The sequence below is a fragment of the Drosophila ficusphila genome, unplaced genomic scaffold (genome assembly GCF_018152265.1).
Source record: "Drosophila ficusphila isolate 14025-0441.05 unplaced genomic scaffold, ASM1815226v1 contig_791, whole genome shotgun sequence".
Taxonomy (NCBI): domain Eukaryota; kingdom Metazoa; phylum Arthropoda; class Insecta; order Diptera; family Drosophilidae; genus Drosophila; species Drosophila ficusphila.
Window position 1 is genome coordinate 5,923,065 of NW_025064737.1, and position 24,808 is coordinate 5,947,872.

The 24,808-nt window shown below is 34.7% G+C and overlaps 1 protein-coding gene across 9 annotated transcripts in view; it reads right to left on the reverse strand.

The window, feature by feature from the left end:
* The window catches only part of LOC108101438 (putative transcription factor capicua), a 55,187-nt gene that overhangs the window by 15,608 nt on the left and 14,771 nt on the right, over positions 1-24,808 (reverse strand). The gene's annotated exons all lie outside the window — the stretch shown is intronic.

Sequence of the window (24,808 nt, forward strand, 5' to 3'; positions counted from 1 at the left end):
GCGACGACAACGGAAACATTTTAATTTGCACAGACGTCCAGTGGTCTGGGTTGGCTTGTGGGCGGTGGGCGTGGCCGTAGCCGGCATTAAAAAAGGGTAAAAATGAAATATAAATGACACTTGAAACATTTTATGCCAAAGCCAAACAGACAGACGGACGTACAGTCGCACAAAAAGTCAAAATCATCCGGCAACCACAAATATACACACAGAACCAAGAGCAAAGTGTAGACTGCAGGCAGCCTCGACTTTTAAAACTGGGGCTGAAGGATAAGGTAGGTTGAGGTATAAGCCCTTAATGAATTACACATTTCCATGGCAACGAGTATTTCTGAAGAAAATTAATCAGCTCATTACGATTGAATGACGGATTTACGTTTCATTCATTATCTTTAAACCGAAAAGGATAACTGCCGTTTATTATGCAGTTTGACGAATATAAACGACGCCTAACGCAAATCCTTTTTTATTAGGGAAATAATTTAATTTATAAATAAATAAACATATCGGGATTTAATCCTCTACACAAGGGGATAACCGCCAACCCAGTCCATCATGCTTTCCATTTATTTTCATCGAACCCCACCATCCACCGTCTATTTTTCGCTCTCAATTCATCAGGCTTCGAGGCTCACAAAAGTGTTGCATACTTCTGGGCATGATACGTATACGACCGTTTGGCCGTGTGGTTGTGGGCCAGAGTTGCCACATCTCGCTGGCAGCTGCTGCAAATAGAGCTTATCGCAGGAGCAACTCCTCCATTTCCATCCACAATCCGCATCCATCTACATCTCTATATCCCCCCGCCAACTCAGGTCGCTTGTGTGTAGGCGTAATTGCGGGAAATGACTGCCACGCCCATTGTGGGCGAGCTCTTAAACCCATACACCCCTACAACCTCACACACACACACAGTGAAAACGAAGCTAAATTGAAGCAACGTAGCAACCAGGAATGAATGCAAAAAAAAAAAAAAATACAGCCTTGGCCATATTGTTGTTGCAGTTAGTTGTTGCAGCTGTGCGGGACAAGTGCAATGATTGCTTTATTTTTCCTCCCTCGTTTTTCACAACTTTGCTTTTCATTACTGCGGCCAGGGCTTTCGCGCTTTCGGTTGCTAGGCTGCCAGCAGCGACTTGCAATTGTTAGGAAAAATCCACAAGGGCGGCGTTGCAGAGGCGAGAAGAAGACGCTGAAAGGTGGCAGACACGGTGTCTGGTACAGTTGTTAGGGCAAGCGTGGAAAATGTCAGGAGACACTTTGAAAAAAATCACGAACTAAAAACGCATTCAAGCTGCATAGCCTTAATAATAATATTTAACCATTAACACTTCATTAAAGGAGTTAAATATTTAACAAGAGTTCAAATATTTTATATATATACATATATGTATATATTTAATTAAAACCTAAAGTTGCTTTTAATAACGATGAAAAAATGTATCTTGCTGCATTTAATAAACATGTGTAAAAACATTACACTAGGATTCCTACTTGGAATGATAGAATAACTTCTTACAGTGTAATTGACGGCTTTTCGCAGAACGAAGAAAATGCTCAGTCAGAAAGGCAGTAAGCTGAATATGATGCCTCAGATGAAGGCTCAGCCTCAGGATCAGGCTAAAAACTCGACTTGTGGCATCAGCGAGTTGAGTTTACGATTAGTTGGACACATGCTCACATGCATAGACCATTATCCCCACACTCCCTTCCCCCAAAAAACTCACAGCCACACACGCACAGCGCAGTGGCAAGCTTATGCACATATTTATAAAGCTTTTATGTAAATAACTGCATATCTTCTATATTTGTTCATGCGTTGCAGCATAGGGCGTGTGTGGGAGTGCTCAGCGCGTTTTTCCATGTGTGTGTGCTCAGTCACAGAAAACGACATTAAAGAGTAGAAAGCCAGGATGAAAATGGTGGTCATGGGAAAGGAAGGTTGCCACCGATGCGTGCCTAAGTAAATCTAACTCAGGGAACCCATACCTTGTGTGCTATTCACATCTTCTGACAACCTATAAAATACAAGGGTTTAAATTTAAACTAAGATTAACTGAGCATTATAAGCCCGATCTCGTAATCGTAAACTTGTGACATTAGAGTATCATTGTATGTTCGTTATTTTTGGAAGTGTGTAATATTACCTTCTTGTTATTTTGAACGATGACTTGTTATAATGAGAAAAACCTCAAACTGATTGCTATAATTCCACTGACTTGAAGCCTTAAGGTACAAAAACGATTATTATCCTTCATTGATGATTAACTTTTCACTGTTCGTAAATCTGGACAATTGCCAAACAATGGAGTTTAGATGCAATTTTACTGAAAAAAAAACCTTGTAGAGCAATGTGAGCATTATTACAGTTATGTGTTTATTGTAGTCATCATTGCCAAAATTTCTGCAATTCTCGGTTTGCATTTGTGCATTAGGAAACGTGAATGTTTGTGTTTTTGAGCGTTGGTGAGAGAGTGGCTGTTTCAATTGCCATCATTTCCATCTGCATTGTCTTTATTGTTGCCATTGTTGCTTTTTATGATGTGGTTCAGCAACTGCATTTGGCATGCATGTCAATTTCTTGTGCTCTTATTGCACTTGGTTTTTGCTGTTATTGTTTTAGTTAGTTATTGTTGGCTGCTGTTGTTAATTGGCATATTCAGTTTTATGATACAAACAGGCAAATACTAATACGCGATCGATCTCAATGCAGTCGTGCTAAATTGAATGCAAAACATGCGTGAGAACGAGACAACGATGTGTGTGCCACAATATAGTGCAGTTGCTACACATGAAAAAATTTTTAATTAATATTTTCATATTAGTTGAATACGTGAGAGTAAAATTACTTTATTTGAACATTAGTTGAAAAGTTACATACACCTCATGGTTTAAAAAAAAATATTTTTCAGCTTAGTAAATAGAATTTGTATACCTTCAAAATTTTCAATTTTAAAAGTTTTAATATATCTTTTAAAATGCTATCTGATTAAATTGTAAATTGATAAGAATTTCTCTTTTTTGTGTATATTTCTTATGACTATATGTTGGGGATATGGAGCAGCGTAGCTAGAAAAGAGTTCCTTGAACCCTAACGGTCATTTGTTTTGGCGCCAAATCGAAAACGAAACGAAAAGTGTAGAACATACGAGCAAAGGAGAGAGCAAGCCGAAAAGTCTATGCAGAAAGTTAATCTCGCACTCACTCTTCCGCCCCCCTTCCTTCCTTCTCACTTACTCTTTCTCACTCCCGCACTCATTGCACTTAGCAACGGTACACAGTGCTCTGTCGACGTCGTCGCCCGGCTGCTGCAATGTCAGTAACCCCACTCGAGCGAAAAAGAGAGATAGAGAGAGGGGGAGCAAGAGAGTTGGAGAGTGGGGAGTGCATTTAGCGTTGTGAATTTGTTTGCTGTGATTTTTCTATGCATATTTTTCCTGCCATTTTTACGTTGTATTTGATGCTGTTGCCAACTCGTCAACAGTCCTTTGCCCATTCTCCAAATCAACCAAAACCAAAAAAAAAAAAAGTACGCTCTTAGTCATTCAAAGAAGGCAACAACAAAATAATGCAGCAGCATCAAGTGAGAGTGAGTTGTGCGCAGGGAGCTGCCTCCATCTCCTGCCACCCACTACCGTTCTCTTCTCCACCTTTCTCTCTCTTCAGGAAAATCAGAGAAGGAAGAACGCCAAATGCCGCTCATTTGCGTAGAGTAAATGCAAACAACTCGTGCATTCGCCTCCCCTTTACCGCCCTTTACACTCACACAACCTAGCGTACCCACACACGGGCACGCATGAATGCAATGGGCTGCAGCTTCAACAAAAAAAAAAAAAAAAAAAAAAGACAACAGTAGCAGCCGAGGATGATTTTACACTGGCGCGTGTAACAGAGTAAAACACAAGTGGTCAAAAATCTAGAAACCCCATGTAACTCATGCTTTAGAATATTTCTTAATTTGTGGTATAGAATTTAAAATAATTTTTGGACACATACTATTTCGATTTGAACTTGGAAAAATACTTCATTTATTTGGTTAAGTTCCAATTTGAATTAAAATATTTTATGACTCTACTTTTGTGCACTCGGCTGTGACCTCCACACATAGTGTTTGTATGTGTATTTGGAGCCTTTACTCATTTTTAGCTTTTCGCTTTTGCATGGCGTAAATTATTTGTATGCGCTGTGCTTGAGCTTATGCGGTTGTCGTTGTTGTTGTTCTTGCTGTTCCTGTTGTTGCAATTGCACTATGGGGAAAATAAGAATGCAGTGGAGAAAAGAATGAAAAAGGCTGATGCGGGACGTCGGAGGATTGATGCTGGATGTTGAATGCTGACGAAGGTTTCCTTCGCTCGTTTGCTGTTGTTGTAAAGTTGTAAAGACGACGGCCGCGTGTGTGTGTCTGTTGGGGACACGAAGGGCTCGGTCCCAAACCATTGCTGCCTTCCCCTGGCAACACGAAGCGCGTGAAAATGTTGGAAGCAGTAGAGGCAGCAAACTTTTTTTTAGTTTCATTTCTTTCATTTGCTTTTTTCTCCTTCTCGTTGTTCTGCGGAGTGAAATTGAAATGTGGAGCAGCGCGGGCGACGACGACTGATTGAGCTTAAAGAAGTTGGGTCCAAAAAAATTTCGAATTTCAATTTTGAAAATTGGAATCGTTTGACCCTCGTTTGACCACGTTTGCCCACCTTTTAGTTTTTTTTTTGACCCCCGTTTCGAAGATATCGAATTTCGAAAATTTTCGAAAATTTTCGAAAAAAAAGTTTTTCAATTTTAAAATTTTTTTTTTTTAATCTGTTAAATAATCGTTTGAAAAGGTTTGCCCACCCTTTAGAATTTTGAAAAAATTTGTATTTTGGAAGATATAGAGCTCCAAAGTTTTTTAACTATAACGCCTTAAAAAAAAATCTTAAAAAATTTTTTTTTTCGGAAAGCGTTAGACAATTGAATGCTTTTGATTGCCCACCCTTTACATTTTTGAAAAATTTCAATCTTAAGGATGTATAAAATTTCAAACTTCAAAAACTTGTTACCCGTCAAAAGTGGGTATCTCATAAAAACAACGTTTTTTTACACCTTAAAACTTAATTTTTCGAAAAACTAATTTATGCCCACGTTTGACCCCCAGCTCAAATTTAAGATTCTAAAAACAAATCGTTTGACCCCCCTTAAAAATCAAGATTTTTAAGAAACAAAATTTTTTTACATGCCGAACGTGGCCATCTCATAAAAACAACGTTTTTTTACACCTTAAAACTTAATTTTTCGAAAAACTAATTTATGCCCACGTTTGACCCCCAGCTCAAATTTAAGATTCTAAAAACAAATCGTTTGACCCCCCCTTAAAAATCAAGATTTTTAAGAAACAAAATTTTTTTACATGCCGAACGTGGCTATCTCATAAAAACAACGTTTTTTTACACCTTAAAACTTAATTTTTCGAAAAACTAATTTATGCCCACGTTTGACCCCCAGCTCAAATTTAAGATTCTAAAAACAAATCGTTTGACCCCCCCTTAAAAATCAAGATTTTTAAGAAACAAAATTTTTTACATGCCGAACGTGGCTATCTCATAAAAACAACGTTTTTTTACACCTTAAAACTTAATTTTTCGAAAAACTAATTTATGCCCACGTTTGACCCCCAGCTCAAATTTAAGATTCTAAAAACAAATCGTTTGACCCCCCTTAAAAATCAAGATTTTTAAGAAACAAAATTTTTTTACATGCCGAACGTGGCTATCTCATAAAAACAACGTTTTTTTACACCTTAAAACTTAATTTTTCGAAAAACTAATTTATGCCCACGTTTGACCCCCAGCTCAAATTTAAGATTCTAAAAACAAATCGTTTGACCCCCCCTTAAAAATCAAGATTTTTAAGAAACAAAATTTTTTTACATGCCGAACGTGGCCATCTCATAAAAACAACGTTTTTTTACACCTTAAAACTTAATTTTTCGAAAAACTAATTTATGCCCACGTTTGACCCCCAGCTCAAATTTAAGATTCTAAAAACAAATCGTTTGACCCCCCTTAAAAATCAAGATTTTTAAGAAACAAAATTTTTTACATGCCGAACGTGGCTATCTCATAAAAACAACGTTTTTTTACACCTTAAAACTTAATTTTTCGAAAAACTAATTTATGCCCACGTTTGACCCCCAGCTCAAATTTAAGATTCTAAAAACAAATCGTTTGACCCCCCTTAAAAATCAAGATTTTTAAGAAACAAAATTTTTTTACATGCCGAACGTGGCTATCTCATAAAAACAACGTTTTTTACACCTTAAAACTTAATTTTTCGAAAAACTAATTTATGCCCACGTTTGACCCCCAGCTCAAATTTAAGATTCTAAAAACAAATCGTTTGACCCCCCCTTAAAAATCAAGATTTTTAAGAAACAAAATTTTTTTACATGCCGAACGTGGCTATCTCATAAAAACAACGTTTTTTTACACCTTAAAACTTAATTTTTCGAAAAACTAATTTATGCCCACGTTTGACCCCCAGCTCAAATTTAAGATTCTAAAAACAAATCGTTTGACCCCCCTTAAAAATCAAGATTTTTAAGAAACAAAATTTTTTACATGCCGAACGTGGCCATCTCATAAAAACAACGTTTTTTTTACACCTTAAAACTTAATTTTTCGAAAAACTAATTTATGCCCACGTTTGACCCCCAGCTCAAATTTAAGACTCTAAAAACAAATCGTTTTACCCCCCTTAAAAATCAAGATTTTTAAGAAACAAAATTTTTTTACATGCCGAACGTGGCATGAGATGGCTATCTCATAAAAACAACGTTTTTTTACACCTTAAAACTTAATTTTTCGAAAAACTAATTTATGCCCACGTTTGACCCCCAGCTCAAATTTAAGATTCTAAAAACAAATCGTTTGACCCCCCTTAAAAATCAAGATTTTTAAGAAACAAAATTTTTTACATGCCGAACGTGGCATGAAATGGCTATCTCATAAAAACAACGTTTTTTTACACCTTAAAACTTAATTTTTCGAAAAACTAATTTATGCCCACGTTTGACCCCCAGCTCAAATTTAAGATTCTAAAAACAAATCGTTTGACCCCCCCTTAAAAATCAAGATTTTTAAGAAACAAAATTTTTTTACATGCCGAACGTGGCATGAGATGGCTATCTCATAAAAACAACGTTTTTTTACACCTTAAAACTTAATTTTTCGAAAAACTAATTTATGCCCACGTTTGACCCCCAGCTCAAATTTAAGATTCTAAAAACAAATCGTTTGACCCCCCTTAAAAATCAAGATTTTTAAGAAACAAAATTTTTTTACATGCCGAACGTGGCTATCTCATAAAAACAACGTTTTTTTACACCTTAAAACTTAATTTTTCGAAAAACTAATTTATGCTCACGTTTGACCCCCAGCTCAAATTTAAGATTCTAAAAACAAATCGTTTGACCCCCCCTTAAAAATCAAGATTTTTAAGAAACAAAATTTTTTTACATGCCGAACGTGGCATGAGATGGCTATCTCATAAAAACAACGTTTTTTTACACCTTAAAACTTAATTTTTCGAAAAACTAATTTATGCCCACGTTTGACCCCCAGCTCAAATTTAAGATTCTAAAAACAAATCGTTTGACCCCCCTTAAAAATCAAGATTTTTAAGAAACAAAATTTTTTTACATGCCGAACGTGGCTATCTCATAAAAACAACGTTTTTTTACACCTTAAAACTTAATTTTTCGAAAAACTAATTTATGCCCACGTTTGACCCCCAGCTCAAATTTAAGATTCTAAAAACAAATCGTTTGACCCCCCCTTAAAAATCAAGATTTTTAAGAAACAAAATTTTTTTACATGCCGAACGTGGCTATCTCATAAAAACAACGTTTTTTTACACCTTAAAACTTAATTTTTCGAAAAACTAATTTATGCCCACGTTTGACCCCCAGCTCAAATTTAAGATTCTAAAAACAAATCGTTTGACCCCCCCTTAAAAATCAAGATTTTTAAGAAACAAAATTTTTTTACATGCCAAACGTGGCATGAGATGGCTATCTCATAAAAACAACGTTTTTTTACACCTTAAAACTTAATTTTTCGAAAAACTAATTTATGCCCACGTTTGACCCCCAGCTCAAATTTAAGATTCTAAAAACAAATCGTTTGACCCCCCCTTAAAAATCAAGATTTTTAAGAAACAAAATTTTTTTACATGCCGAACGTGGCCATCTCATAAAAACAACGTTTTTTTACACCTTAAAACTTAATTTTTCGAAAAACTAATTTATGCCCACGTTTGACCCCCAGCTCAAATTTAAGATTCTAAAAACAAATCGTTTGACCCCCCCTTAAAAATCAAGATTTTTAAGAAACAAAATTTTTTACATGCCGAACGTGGCTATCTCATAAAAACAACGTTTTTTTACACCTTAAAACTTAATTTTTCGAAAAACTAATTTATGCCCACGTTTGACCCCCAGCTCAAATTTAAGATTCTAAAAACAAATCGTTTGACCCCCCTTAAAAATCAAGATTTTTAAGAAACAAAATTTTTTTACATGCCGAACGTGGCTATCTCATAAAAACAACGTTTTTTTACACCTTAAAACTTAATTTTTCGAAAAACTAATTTATGCCCACGTTTAACCCCCAGCTCAAATTTAAGATTCTAAAAACAAATCGTTTGACCCCCCTTAAAAACCAAGATTTTTAAGAAACAAAATTTTTTTACATGCCGAACGTGGCTATCTCATAAAAACAACGTTTTTTTACACCTTAAAACTTAATTTTTCGAAAAACTAATTTATGCCCACGTTTGACCCCCAGCTCAAATTTAAGATTCTAAAAACAAATCGTTTGACCCCCCTTAAAAACCAAGATTTTTAAGAAATAAAGTTTTTTATTAATATTTAAAGAAAAATGTATCGAACTTATAAATAAAATTCACTAAAAGGGTTGTTTTATATATTAATTATACTTAGCTTATGACTTTATTTATTTTTTTTTCCAAGAAATTGAACGACCAATAATTAATAAATAACCGATTAACTTTGTAACACATTAACACTTCACACTTGAAATTTGTAGGACTTAATGCGCTCACAAATTTATAAATTTATTTATTTTTTATATATTTTTTCCAAGAGATTGACCGACCGATTAACTTTGTTACATATTAATCACTGCACTTCACACTTGAAATTTGTAGGACAGAATGCGGTCACAAATTTAAATATTTATTTATTTTTTATATATTTCTTTAATTTACCGACCAAGATTACCGACCGATTAACTTTGTAACACATTAATCACTGCGCTTCACACTTGAAATGTGTAGGACTGAATGCGCTTACAAATTTATATCTTTATTTATTTTTAATATATTTTTTAAATTTATATATATTTTTTTTTTCCAAGAGATTGAACGACCGATTAACTTTGTAACGCATTTATCACTGCGCTTCACACTTAAAATTTTTCGGACTGAAGAATAAAAATTTTTCGGACTGAATATGCTCACAAAATGATATACCCGCCAATTCATAACCATACGCGCCAAATTCCAGTGAAAGAGATCGAACAAAATGCAAAAACAATTTACATTTGGCCTAGCAAGGGAATGAGAGGGAGAGCTAAAAATGAAAAAAAATTTTTTTGAGAGCGGAGAGTAACTTTATATATGTAGATCTGTCCTTTACAAATCATTACAATGAAAGACATCAATATTGTTTTCCTTACTAAAAATAAATCTTTATTTTTAATAAAACTTTTTCTTTTCTCAGTGCATGATAGTAATAATAAACCAAAGTCGCCACATGCGTGCACCATGGTATAACAAGTACTTACAACAGGGGCGGACGCAGGGGGGGGTCCTGTGGGTCCGGACCCCCCCAAAATCGCAGACCTTTTCAAATTCCCTTAGAGCTCACGGTCTTTCAACCATATAAAGTAAAACCAAAACTAAAAAATTGTTCGATCGGAACCCCCCCAAAATTTTTTTCTGCGGCCGCTTCTGGTGCGCTCGGATTTTCGCGCCCGATTTTTTCTCAATACGTTAACCCTTGTGTGCTTATGAAAAATATTTGTTGCAATTATTGCAGCAAGCACATGCAAGGCGTAAAAGGGGAACAATATAGGATCGAGTCTAAAAACCAAAAATTATGAAAACTCATTGTCATATAAGTCATTTTTAAACCTCGTGCACATCATACGGGTTAAACATAATAAAGGGTTTATTATTACTATCATGCACTGAGAAAAGAAAAAGTTTTATTAAAAATAAAGATTTATTTTTAGTAAGGAAAACAATATTGATGTCTTTCATTGTAATGATTTGTAAAGGACAGATCTACATATATAAAGTTACTCTCCGCTCTCAAAAAAATTTTTTTTCATTTTTAGCTCTCCCTCTCATTCCCTTGCTAGGCCAAATGTAAATTGTTTTTGCATTTTGTTCGATCTCTTTCACTGGAATTTGGCGCGTATGGTTATGAATTGGCGGGTATATCATTTTGTGAGCATATTCAGTCCGAAAAATTTTTATTCTTCAGTCCGAAAAATTTTAAGTGTGAAGCGCAGTGATAAATGCGTTACAAAGTTAATCGGTCGTTCAATCTCTTGGAAAAAAAAAATATATAAATTTAAAAAATATATTAAAAATAAATAAAGATATAAATTTGTAAGCGCATTCAGTCCTACACATTTCAAGTGTGAAGCGCAGTGATTAATGTGTTACAAAGTTAATCGGTCGGTAATCTTGGTCGGTAAATTAAAGAAATATATAAAAAATAAATAAATATTTAAATTTGTGACCGCATTCTGTCCTACAAATTTCAAGTGTGAAGTGCAGTGATTAATATGTAACAAAGTTAATCGGTCGGTCAATCTCTTGGAAAAAATATATAAAAAATAAATAAATTTATAAATTTGTGAGCGCATTCAGTCCTACAAATTTCAAGTGTGAAGTGTTAATGTGTTACAAAGTTAATCGGTTATTTATTAATTATTGGTCGTTCAATTTCTTGGAAAAAAAATAAATAAAGTCATAAGCTAAGTATAATTAATATATAAAACAACCCTTTTAGTGAATTTTATTTATAAGTTCGATACATTTTTCTTTAAATATTAATAAAAAACTTTATTTCTTAAAAATCTTGGTTTTTAAGGGGGGGTCAAACGATTTGTTTTTAGAATCTTAAATTTGAGCTGGGGGTCAAACGTGGGCATAAATTAGTTTTTCGAAAAATTAAGTTTTAAGGTGTAAAAAAACGTTGTTTTTATGAGATAGCCACGTTCGGCATGTAAAAAATTTTGTTTCTTAAAAATCTTGGTTTTTAAGGGGGGTCAAACGATTTGTTTTTAGAATCTTAAATTTGAGCTGGGGGTTAAACGTGGGCATAAATTAGTTTTTCGAAAAATTAAGTTTTAAGGTGTAAAAAAACGTTGTTTTTATGAGATAGCCACGTTCGGCATGTAAAAAAATTTTGTTTCTTAAAAATCTTGATTTTTAAGGGGGGTCAAACGATTTGTTTTTAGAATCTTAAATTTGAGCTGGGGGTCAAACGTGGGCATAAATTAGTTTTTCGAAAAATTAAGTTTTAAGGTGTAAAAAAACGTTGTTTTTATGAGATAGCCACGTTCGGCATGTAAAAAAATTTTTTTTTTTAAAAAATTTATTTTTTTAGGGGAAAAAAAAATTTTTTTTTTTAGAATCTTAAATTTGAGCTGGGGGTCAAACGTTGGGCATAAATTAGTTTTTAAAAATATAGTAAAAAAACGTTGTTTTTATGAGATGGCCACGTTCGGCATGTAAAAAATTTTGTTTCTTAAAAATCTTGATTTTTAAGGGGGGGTCAAACGATTTGTTTTTAGAATCTTAAATTTGAGCTGGGGGTCAAACGTGGGCATAAATTAGTTTTTCGAAAAATTAAGTTTTAAGGTGTAAAAAAACGTTGTTTTTATGAGATAGCCATCTCATGCCACGTTCGGCATGTAAAAAAATTTTGTTTCTTAAAAATCTTGATTTTTAAGGGGGGTCAAACGATTTGTATTTAGAATCTTAAATTTGAGCTGGGGGTCAAACGTGGGCATAAATTAGTTTTTCGAAAAATTAAGTTTTAAGGTGTAAAAAAACGTTGTTTTTATGAGATAGCCATCTCATGCCACGTTCGGCATGTAAAAAAATTTTGTTTCTTAAAAATCTTGATTTTTAAGGGGGGGTCAAACGATTTGTTTTTAGAATCTTAAATTTGAGCTGGGGGTCAAACGTGGGCATAAATTGGTTTTTCGAAAAATTAAGTTTTAAGGTGTAAAAAAACGTTGTTTTTATGAGATAGCCATCTCATGCCACGTTCGGCATGTAAAAAAATTTTGTTTCTTAAAAATCTTGATTTTTAAGGGGGGGTCAAACGATTTGTTTTTAGAATCTTAAATTTGAGCTGGGGGTCAAACGTGGGCATAAATTAGTTTTTCGAAAAATTAAGTTTTAAGGTGTAAAAAAACGTTGTTTTTATGAGATAGCCACGTTCGGCATGTAAAAAAATTTGGTTTCTTAAAAATCTTGACTTTTAAGGGGGGGTCAAACGATTTGTTTTTAGAATCTTAAATTTGAGCTGGGGGTCAAACGTGGGCATAAATTAGTTTTTCGAAAAATTAAGTTTTAAGGTGTAAAAAAACGTTGTTTTTATGAGATAGCCATCTCATGCCACGTTCGGCATGTAAAAAAATTTTGTTTCTTAAAAATCTTGATTTTTAAGGGGGGGTCAAACGATTTGTTTTTAGAATCTTAAATTTGAGCTGGGGGTCAAACGTGGGCATAAATTAGTTTTTCGAAAAATTAAGTTTTAAGGTGTAAAAAAACGTTGTTTTTATGAGATAGCCATCTCATGCCACGTTCGGCATGTAAAAAAATTTTGTTTCTTAAAAATCTTGATTTTTAAGGGGGGTCAAACGATTTGTTTTTAGAATCTTAAATTTGAGCTGGGGGTCAAACGTGGGCATAAATTAGTTTTTCGAAAAATTAAGTTTTAAGGTGTAAAAAAACGTTGTTTTTATGAGATAGCCATCTCATGCCACGTTCGGCATGTAAAAAAATTTTGTTTCTTAAAAATCTTGATTTTTAAGGGGGGGTCAAACGATTTGTTTTTAGAATCTTAAATTTGAGCTGGAGGTCAAACGTGGGCATAAATTAGTTTTTCGAAAAATTAAGTTTTAAGGTGTAAAAAAACGTTGTTTTTATGAGATAGCCATCTCATGCCACGTTCGGCATGTAAAAAATTTTGTTTCTTAAAAATCTTGATTTTTAAGGGGGGGTCAAACGATTTGTTTTTAGAATCTTAAATTTGAGCTGGGGGTCAAACGTGGGCATAAATTAGTTTTTCGAAAAATTAAGTTTTAAGGTGTAAAAAACGTTGTTTTTATGAGATAGCCATCTCATGCCACGTTCGGCATGTAAAAAATTTTGTTTCTTAAAAATCTTGATTTTTAAGGGGGGGTCAAACGATTTGTTTTTAGAATCTTAAATTTGAGCTGGAGGTCAAACGTGGGCATAAATTAGTTTTTCGAAAAATTAAGTTTTAAGGTGTAAAAAAACGTTGTTTTTATGAGATAGCCATCTCATGCCACGTTCGGCATGTAAAAAAATTTTGTTTCTTAAAAATCTTGATTTTTAAGGGGGGGTCAAACGATTTGTTTTTAGAATCTTAAATTTGAGCTGGGGGTCAAACGTGGGCATAAATTAGTTTTTCGAAAAATTAAGTTTCAAGGTGTAAAAAAACGTTGTTTTTATGAGATAGCCATCTCATGCCACGTTCGGCATGTAAAAAAATTTTGTTTCTTAAAAATCTTGATTTTTAAGGGGGGTCAAACGATTTGTTTTTAGAATCTTAAATTTGAGCTGGGGGTCAAACGTGGGCATAAATTAGTTTTTCGAAAAATTAAGTTTTAAGGTGTAAAAAAACGTTGTTTTTATGAGATAGCCACGTTCGGCATGTAAAAAAATTTTGTTTCTTAAAAATCTTGACTTTTAAGGGGGGGTCAAACGATTTGTTTTTAGAATCTTAAATTTGAGCTGGGGGTCAAACGTGGGCATAAATTAGTTTTTCGAAAAATTAAGTTTTAAGGTGTAAAAAAACGTTGTTTTTATGAGATAGCCATCTCATGCCACGTTCGGCATGTAAAAAATTTTGTTTCTTAAAAATCTTGATTTTTAAGGGGGGGTCAAACGATTTGTTTTTAGAATCTTAAATTTGAGCTGGGGGTCAAACGTGGGCATAAATTAGTTTTTCGAAAAATTAAGTTTTAAGGTGTAAAAAAACGTTGTTTTTATGAGATAGCCATCTCATGCCACGTTCGGCATGTAAAAAAATTTTGTTTCTTAAAAATCTTGATTTTTAAGGGGGGGTCAAACGATTTGTTTTTAGAATCTTAAATTTGAGCTGGGGGTCAAACGTGAGCATAAATTAGTTTTTCGAAAAATTAAGTTTTAAGGTGTAAAAAAACGTTGTTTTTATGAGATAGCCACGTTCGGCATGTAAAAAATTTTGTTTCTTAAAAATCTTGATTTTTAAGGGGGGGTCAAACGATTTGTTTTTAGAATCTTAAATTTGAGCTGGGGGTCAAACGTGGGCATAAATTTGTTTTTCGAAAAATTAAGTTTTAAGGTGTAAAAAAACGTTGTTTTTATGAGATAGCCATCTCATGCCACGTTCGGCATGTAAAAAAATTTTGTTTCTTAAAAATCTTGATTTTTAAGGGGGGGTCAAACGATTTGTTTTTAGAATCTTAAATTTGAGCTAGGGGTCAAACGTGGGCATAAATTAGTTTTTCGAAAAATTAAGTTTTAAGGTGTAAAAAAACGTTGTTTTTATGAGATAGCCATCTCATGCCACGTTCGGCATGTAAAAAAATTTTGTTTCTTAAAAATCTTGATTTTTAAGGGGGGTCAAACGATTTGTTTTTAGAATCTTAAATTTGAGCTGGGGGTCAAACGTGGGCATAAATTAGTTTTTCGAAAAATTAAGTTTTAAGGTGTAAAAAAACGCTGTTTTTATGAGATAGCCACGTTCGGCATGTAAAAAAATTTTGTTTCTTAAAAATCTTGATTTTTAAGGGGGGGTCAAACGATTTGTTTTTAGAATCTTAAATTTGAGCTGGGGGTCAAACGTGGGCATAAATTAGTTTTTCGAAAAATTAAGTTTTAAGGTGTAAAAAAACGTTGTTTTTATGAGATAGCCATCTCATGCCACGTTCGGCATGTAAAAAAATTTTGTTTCTTAAAAATCTTGATTTTTAAGGGGGGTCAAACGATTTGTTTTTAGAATCTTAAATTTGAGCTGGGGGTCAAACGTGGGCATAAATTAGTTTTTCGAAAAATTCATTTTTAAGGTGTTAAAAAACGTTGTTTTTATGAGATACCCACTTTTGACGGGTAACAAGTTTTTGAAGTTTGAAATTTTATACATCCTTAAGATTGAAATTTTTCAAAAATGTAAAGGGTGGGCAATCGAAAGCATTCAATTGTCCAACGCTTTCCGAAAAAAAAATTTTTTAAGATTTTTTTTAAGGCGTTATAGTTAAAAAACTTTGGAGCCCTATATCTTCCAAAATTCAAATTTTTTCAAAATTCTAAAGGGTGGGCAAACCTTTTCAAACGTTTATTTAACAGATTAAAAAAAAAATATTTGAAAATTGAAAAACTTTTTTTCTTCGAAAATTTTCGAAAATTTTCGAAATTCGATATCTTCGAAACGGGGGGTCAAAAAAAAAACTAAAAGGTGGGCAAACGTGGTCAAACGAGGGTCAAACGATTCCAATTTTCAAAATTGAAATTCGAAATTTTTTTGGACCCAACTTCTTTGAGCTGACTGATTGCAGTGACCAAACGATAAGATGACGGGGCAAATAATGCAAAAAGACGAGAAACGTAGACAGTGGAACTTCACAAAGTCGAACGTCTTTAAAGAGTAACTAGCTTATCAAGAATATTACATTATTCGAATTATATTGCGATTTGGTTTTAGATTACAATATTTAGGTAATGTTGTGGTATTTTGCATAAGTCTGAAAATTATTAAATGCTTAAAATTGGACGAAAAGTATGCTATAAATTTGGATTCAATTGATAAAAGCAAATTACCAAATTTTTTTTTGTTCTTAAGCTTGAAAATTTTTTTTTAATTACTGCCTTTTGCGCACTTTTAAAAGATTTTATAAAAATTGTACTAAGTAAATTGCTAAGCCTGGTGCTTTCAAGTGAAAGAGTCTTTACTGTATTACCAAAATAAGGGCCTCTGATAGTGTAAGTTCGTGCAATAAATTAAAAAAATAAAAATAAAATAAAATAAACAAAAAATACAACGGTGCTTAGAAGGGTTTACTTTTTCTTGATTACAGAAAATGCAGACGAAGTTGCGAAAATGGTAGCTACGTTTTGGCGCCTTCTAGAAGCCCCGACATTTCCCCTGAACGTAAAGTTGCAGTCTCTTAATTGGCTTTAATGCATTTCGATTAATTTGCCAATGTTACCCACAGACTAATTAAAATGGTTGCTGTCGTCTAGCGCCAGAGAAGTCAGCCCAAGAATTTTTCCTGGCCATCATCATCGTCTTCATCGGCGGTGCTGCAGCGGGTATTGCTGTTGGTCGTTGTGTCGCCTGGTGTTTCCAGCTAATTGCAGTTAAGAAACAATTTAGTACTTAAAATACATTGCACTTCGAACGTATGTGTGTGAGTGTAAAGTGAAAGATCAGTGAACTTATCATCATGTGAAGTATATTCCACTTGGAGTGAGCACCATTGTGAGTTTCCATCTACTTGAAGGAGCCTATTTCCTATGTATTTTCAAGTTTTTAGTGATTAAGGTAAGAAAGCGTATCAGCTTATAAGTGGATTTGGAACGCAAGCTACAATAGACGACTATTTAAAAAAATTGTACACATAGTACATAATGTGTTTTGAGTTAAATGTTAAATTTCAATTTCTCAAATTAAAACTGCCGAACGACAGTCAATTATTCTAACTATTAACCTATTTTGTTCCTTCATTTTTTAAACGCTAGCCGACGTCAGTTTCAATTACACAAAAGGCAACAGCAATTCTGAATAAATAAGCATTATTGGGGTATTCAAAGCTGTTGCAAAATGTATTAAAACGTTGCCATCGTTTTGGTTGACAAACAATGACAACAGTCAATGATCATGATCGTGATCATGATTAAATATGACAATGCAGAACGGAGACGGCGATTCACTAAAGGCAAAACAGCCAGAAGCAACAGCAACAGGAGCAAAAGGCTGTGGAAAAGTATGGCGCATAAAATTTGCATTAAATCATTTCGTTTTTTCTTTGACTTTTTTTCTTGTCTGCCCCTTTGGCATCCCTCCATTCCAGTTCCCTCCACCTTCTTATCCACCCCATTCTCGACTCAAACGTCAAACGGTAGCCAAAGAGCCAACAAAGTGGAATGTGTTGCAAATTTCAATGCAATATGCCGCCAACATTGCTGACGATGCCGAAGAGGGTTGTACACCGCGAAAAAATGACTAATAGGGTTAACTTGAATTTGTAGTTGGAAAAATGAATTCAAAATTACAGCCCAATATTGCTTACCTATGTATTGTAGTTTATATGTTTTAACTAAATTGGTTTAGTATGAGGAATGTGTTGACGTTCTATGAAACCTTTAATCTACGCAAATATGTAAAACCTAATTTACTTTTTACAACTGTTTAATTTAGAACAGGAATGTAAAATATCTTTTGCAATCAATTTAATTTCATGTTACTTTTTTTAAATCCGCTATAAGTTCTTTACATTATATTTTTCTCTGCTATAATGATAAGTAGAGCTAAGAACGCTGGAGAGGGCGTGATGGGGCGCATGAGCAACGAGTTAAGCTGAAAAAAGTATGAAAATAAACAAAAAAAATGTGTTCAAAGAATAAACAGCCAAAGCTCTATGCTTTATGCCCCCGCTACTGTTTAGGGATGGATTGCGGATGGAACAAAAATAAAAAATATAAAAAAAAAAAAGTAAAAACGGAAAAAACCTACGGGCGTCGGCATCTCTCGTTCGCGTCAATAGCTCTCGGTTGCCCACAAAGAAATTGGAACTGTGCCTAAGTCAGCCCCTGTCTCAAACCAATTTTGTTTTTTCTACTTTTCGTTTATTTTTGTTTGCTTGCGAGTGGGTTAAAAACAAAATTTTATTTGGATTAGAACGACAACATTTCGGCGTGCGTAAACAGAAAAGTTACTGGCAACATTGTTGCCTAAGCTTACCAACTTGGATGATTTAAGATCGTTGGGAATTCATTGGAAATGTCAGCTAAAGCGGAAGAAATAAACAAAGAATAATCTAAACAGTTGAAAAGATTTAACCAAACTATTGAAAAGACCGATAAATCATTGCAAAAGCTCAAAACGGAAATTTCTGATTTATGCGGGGCTTTAAAACCCTGGGGGATAAAATCATAAGCTCACAAACTAAGCCTCTTGCTTCAACGATCTGTATTTATAAAATGTAGTTTTATTTGTTTCAGTGAGCTGTAATATTTATGTTTTTTAAAAAAGTAATCACCAATTCATAAGGCCTATCCATTTCCAACTCTTAAGGGCTATATAAAAGATTATAATTATTTTAATGCCTGGCATTTTCAAAATCACCTTCGATAAGCTTCCCTTGCCGATACAAAACAAGTCTCTAGCACACCCGACTTAATGACTTGATTGCAAATTGAATTTAAAATGCAAATTAGACCAAAACCACAATGCGGCCGATAAACACAGCACATGAGAATGTTCCCATGTATCCCGTGGAACTTCGGAAAACCTTTAATAATTGCCATAATTTGAAATCGATGTCTATCAAAAATGTGCTTAGCAATTCTTGTTTTCCACGGTCTCACGCCTCCAATTGTGGAATTGCTTTGTCGACGCATCAATCAAGATGGCAACCCTGTTCTTATTTTTTCGTTTATTTAAGCGTTGCAATTTTGCTGTTCTTATGCAATTTTCACTATCAAATATTTATGAAAGCAGAAAAAAGTGCGAATACATTGAAAAACTGCATAAAAAATGCGAGTATATATGTTTTGGCATGTGTGTATGCATGACAGTTTGCTTGTTTGTTCTATGAAAAATGCATTTGATTGAGCTCTAAATGCAAATTTTGCTGCTATTTGAGTGCCTCGGAGTATTGTGATTTCATTGTTATAAATGCGTGAGATTGCAAATATATTTGGGAGGTGTGCTTTTATATTTACCTATATTTGTGTATTTCTTTTTAGAACAGCTGGTTTCATTACCATTTACGGTCAGCACTGAATACCATTTTTTGACTATAAGGCATTTAATTCACTAAAGTAAGTTCAAAGTGTGTGTTGCAAAAAAATTAAAGACCTGTATATAAATAATTTCGACGCATTTTAATGAATAAACGCAAAAGAATCTTTTATTATTTGAAAAAATTTACAATCATTCAAAAAACAACGGATAAAATTGTTTTTCTCTTATGATTCATATATGTATGTACTTACTAATTGAAGTCAGATTAGTCTGGAATGCTACACTTTCTCAAGGCAAGTAAGAGAAACGATAAGAAATTTTAAGTACAGTAAATAATGACAGCTCAACTAAAATAAAAACCAAATTTTAAATTTATTCAGTGATTAGTTATTTGATAACACTAAAAAAAGTAGAAAAGGAAAATCAATATAAGACATTTCGAACCAAAGTCGTGAAAAACAAGGTAACGCACACGCCTCTGTTAAACTTTATTATCAACTTTTGGCCAACTAAGAACGCTAATGAGGCTAAAGGAAAAGTTTTTTTTCGATAATTCCGCCTGGGTTAGAGAAATGGGGTAAGCTTAGTAAAGTGATAAAAGTTAGTTGGTAAAACTGTTAGGAAACCAACTTGGCCATTGAGAGGGAAAATTGGACTGCTTATTGGCTTTGGTGATAGATTTTTATTTTCCTTCAAAAATTTACCAATACGCGATTTTTTTTTTGGGAGTCCACAAATGACGAACCACGTTTTATATATTTTAGTTACTTTCCCTACTTTTCAAAATATTCTGGCATCGTTAGTAACCCTTTTGCAAACAGAGCTTTCCTCGACAAATATCAAAAACCATAAAGGCAAGGAAAACCGGCATAGGGGAGAAAAATCTTTAGAATTCAGTTTTCTTTGCTTAAGTAAAGCCGAAGAAGGCGAGGCGGGCGATGCAAGGAAAAATGATTAGGGGACCGGCTTTCAGAGCAAACTATTATGGCCAAAAGTGTCAAAGGCAGGCCAGGACTTCGTCCTCATCAGCTTTATTGGATAGGGGAGGAATGAACTGTGAACAACACTTTTGTAGTCGTTTCTTAACATAACACGGGGGCCTCAAATTGATTTACTCAAACCGAAGCCCGCCACTCACTAGCACTAAAAAACGGGGGAAAAGAAAAAGCTGGGAAAAGGAAAATTCATTTGCCTACTGGCCGAGGGAACCTTTCCCCGTTTGGAACGTGCGCTGGCATGGCGATGAGCATGGGCAATCTCAAGGATGCCACCGCCCACCCGAGAGGGAGAGTTTTATGTGCGTCAGCTGCTGGCTAAGTGGCTTTCCCCTCCGATTTCCACCTCGATTTCTGCCCCCCTTCCCCGATCTCTCTGCAATCCTCGGCATCGTCCATTCCCTTTGTGCCTCACCTTTCCACCGGGGGGCAGATATCTGAAGCGTGTGTTGAAGGATGGCGATGGCATCGGTTGAGAGGCATCGAAGGATGAGGAGTGCGCTGAGTGCTGGTCAGCGTCAGCAGCAAAGCTGGCCAAGTGTCCTAACCAAGTTAGCTCACTGTAATTGGCTTCAACAGGCGCCACTTCGAACACCTCAATTAACTATAAATAACCAGGGTTTCGTATACAAATAATGAACTACTAACGAGGGAAAAACAAACGACCTTGGTCAAGCGCGATATCCCTCAAAGTGGATCACTTGAAAGGGGAGATATTGTATAAATATACATGAAAAACTATATAGGGCAGCCGATTTTTTTTTCTTATACAATTTTTTGCATACACAATACATTACATATAAACATTTTGATATATCTATAAGGATTTGGACTTATAAAAAAAGCTTTAATATAACTGATGCAAGTTTTTTACTCTTTTAAGCTTAAACATTTATTTAATAAAACCATTTTAACATAAGTCGTTTATATTTCATTCTCTTAAATTACGTATTAAATTTACATAATTTAATCATTCTAAAATGTTGCATAATCTACAAAGGGCCTTAAAGATATGAGAGCAGTCAGAACACGTACTCAGTGATCGACTGTCGGTAAAGGGAACTTGTGTAAAGGTAAATAGAAAATCGAAATATAATATCATGTAAATATTTGACACCACTTAGCAAAATGCGTGTGTGTCGCATCGTGTTTGGCCCTATTTCGTTTCCATTCCTATTTCCATTCCCATTCCCATTTCCATTTCCATACTATCTCAACGAGGCTGAAAGTCTGGGGGAAAGGTAAGACCCTGGTTAGACCCTTTGTACAGGCACGACAAGGAAATATGTACTTTGGTGTAAATAAATAAACCAAAACTGAAGGCATTTGGCCGGTTTGAAGTCACGGGCTTGTCACTCTATTTACTTGACCACAATGTGGATACGATGCTCTTGTTGTTGCTGCTGCTGTCTGTTTATACAGTCACTAATTGCTTGAGGCCTATCTCAAATTTCAGATTAGAGCACGGGGCATTTGAAAAAGAGTCGCCAAGAAAATAATGAGATAAAAAATTGATGAGGCACCGTGAACAGACGGGTAATATATTCAAGAAATGACTAAGAATCTAAGAGTTTTTAAGTTAGGGTAATAAGAACAGAAATATTATGTACTTAAACTTTACCAGTAACTGTTAAACATTTTGATGATTGCATGACTTTTTATCGAAGTTACTTTTATCGACAATGCCATTTCTATTACTCTTCGACTTAAACCTCAATTTCCAATCAATTTGATTTCCCAAAACGCTCACCACGTCTTCACACTTTGACCGATCCCCCTGCCTTCGTGGTAATTGGCTAACTGGCCTTTTGTGAGCTCTGCCGCCCGAGGAGAGCCTAAAAATAAACCTTGGAAATTATTTATTTAAACATGGCCAGTTCATTTTTTTCCTCCTCGTTCGTTGATTGACCGAGAGACCTAAACAAATATGTGAGCCTAAGCGCGAACCCAGCCCAAGTTGTAACATTTTTGAGGTTCTTTTTCGGGTGGTCCCTCTTGGTTCTGTTTATTCTCGTGCTGTGCAAACAGGAGAGTGCCAACTAAAAGGATAATGTCAGGGTCCAGCCGGCTGAAAGGTCGTAGGTTGGCCATATCGCCAGATAAAAACGCCGTTCGTATGAAGCGTGGCCCGACCTTTTTTTACTACTCTCCTGAAATAACCAACTTTGGCTTGACTCATGACACGCTTTGCTTTTCATGAGCCCAACCACGGATTGCTACCAACTTGTTCAGCAGGTGGCTGAGTCAGTGGTTCAGGTGCGTAGCTTGAGGTGAGATATTGCCACAGCTCCCCACTCCCAGATCATCTGTGGACTTTGTCCCCTTCAGCTGCGCCTCTGGTTTTCAGCTTAGTCAATATCCAATCTAAGAAATATCTCCGCCAGTTTTCTTTGTTTCATTTCGGATTTCACAATAAGTGGAAACTAGGCGATTGAAAATCGATTTAAGTGTGTGGGATTCAGGTGATTAAATTATTAGGAGATTAGCAAACGGCTTAATTTTAGGGAAATCAGAGAGCGGGTTGATCTTTGAATAATTTTATTTACAGTTTAAGTTAAAACAGGAAATGAAAGTCGCAGTTGCCTGACGTTTCCTAGAACTTAAATAAAAGCATTCTGAAATTTTGTCAGAAGAATCTCTTCATTTTACATTAAATGTATAAAATATACGATTTTTATTCTCAGAAATTTCTTTTTGCACTAGATATCCTTCACCTAAAGATTTATTAAAATAAATTCTATTTTGAAAACAATCCCGTTCTGAGAACTAAATGCTTTAGAAATCCCCCGCCTTCAATAAAATATCCAAATAATCTATGTTTTTGTTTACAGATCGATAGCATACATCAAAGATTCGAAGAAATAGACAATAACGTTTTGAAATCAATTTTATAATCGTGCCGGATCTTCGACCTGATCGTTTTGACATGTTAAATTAGTTATATTTTACAATCAAAGCTTTTAAGACCCTTTTCACAAGACGATAAGTGAAAACAATAAACTTGAGCCCGAAACAAACGCCTACGCCAAAAATTCACTGAGCTTCTGCCGCCAGTAGGCGCCTGACGTAAAAAAAAAACAATAATAATAGTAATAGTAAACAAAGAAACGGCCCACGCTTTTGGGACAAGCTACTCATTAATTAATTTCATTGGATCTAAGCCCAACCCCTCCTCCGATCGCCCGATCCAACCCAATCAACCCACTCGCACCGGCGAGGGTCGTCGGGAATCGTGTCAAAGCGGAGAACAAGCGGTTTATGTGTAGGCCGTAGGATCCGGGGATCGGAGATCGGGGTGTTGGGGTTTGGGGGCTACGACTTGGCAACCCGATTCATATGGCTGCGTGGGCCGGCCGGTTTTAGCTTATACTCGCATATATGCTGTGTGCAGTATTGTATATGCATCGTACGAGCATACGATTTCATACTACGACCGTAGTAAATTAAAAGTGCAATCACGACAAACGCAAGCACGTCGCTTGCCGCTCGCTTTTGTAACTGATTAGGTTGGGCAAAAAAATATATATAATACTATACACACAATAAAGCGAAGAAAGAAGCAAAAAACGACACAAAAAGTGCATTTTGTTGATGCATGTGAAATACTGAAAAATGATGACAAGACCTTAAAAAAAGGCGACAAAAAAATGCGCTTGGAAAATCAAGGTTGCATATAAGAAACGTGCCCATGTAATGGCCGAAGTTCACCGAGAATATCAACATATCATATCAGTCTAGTACCTGTACTAAATACTTTTGTGTGGCTATATGTGCAATTTTCGCTTATACAGATGAACTTAGGGTCTAGAATCTAGACGCCTAACAAATAATCTTTAAGCACAAACAGGCTCGCAAAAATGTTTACGAACAAACACCCACACATTTTAAACGTATTAAAAATCCAATTATAATATTCTTTCAAACTAATTTTGGTAGCAAGATAACAAAGAAATTAATTTGTTTGTTACTTATTTGTCAAATTAGATACATTTAAAACATCCAACATTAATCCTATTAATTTAGTTACCCGAAAACCCGTTTATCCTTTGAGAATCCATTAGGGAAACCCGTTCAGGATAATCTTTAACACTCCATCCAAGTTTGGTGGTACATACCTGAAAAATAAACATGAAATATATAAATAATTTAGAAATGTAGAAATAAATACATATGTTGTTTGTTTTAATTGAATAAATAGCAGCTGCAATTCTAGGTAGTTTGTTGAAAGCGCAAACAAACCCTAAGAAGAGTAATATCCGTTTTCCCCTTCTGATTTTGGGGAAAAACTCTGGCGCCATTTGGAGAATAGTTAACGTAAAAAATACTTTCAAAGGTCGCTCTTTATTGAGACGGCTGTGTATACAGTTTGGTTTGGCTGAATTTCTGAGAAATGTATTTTATAACATTTTTGCCTTTTCTGGCTTTTAATTACAGGGCGAGTTGTATTTGGCCAACTTTATTATTTCACTGCCGCTTTTGCATATAAAGCAGCTGTTGCTCGTATCGTTTATGTGTGAAACTTAACACAACTCAATTTGAC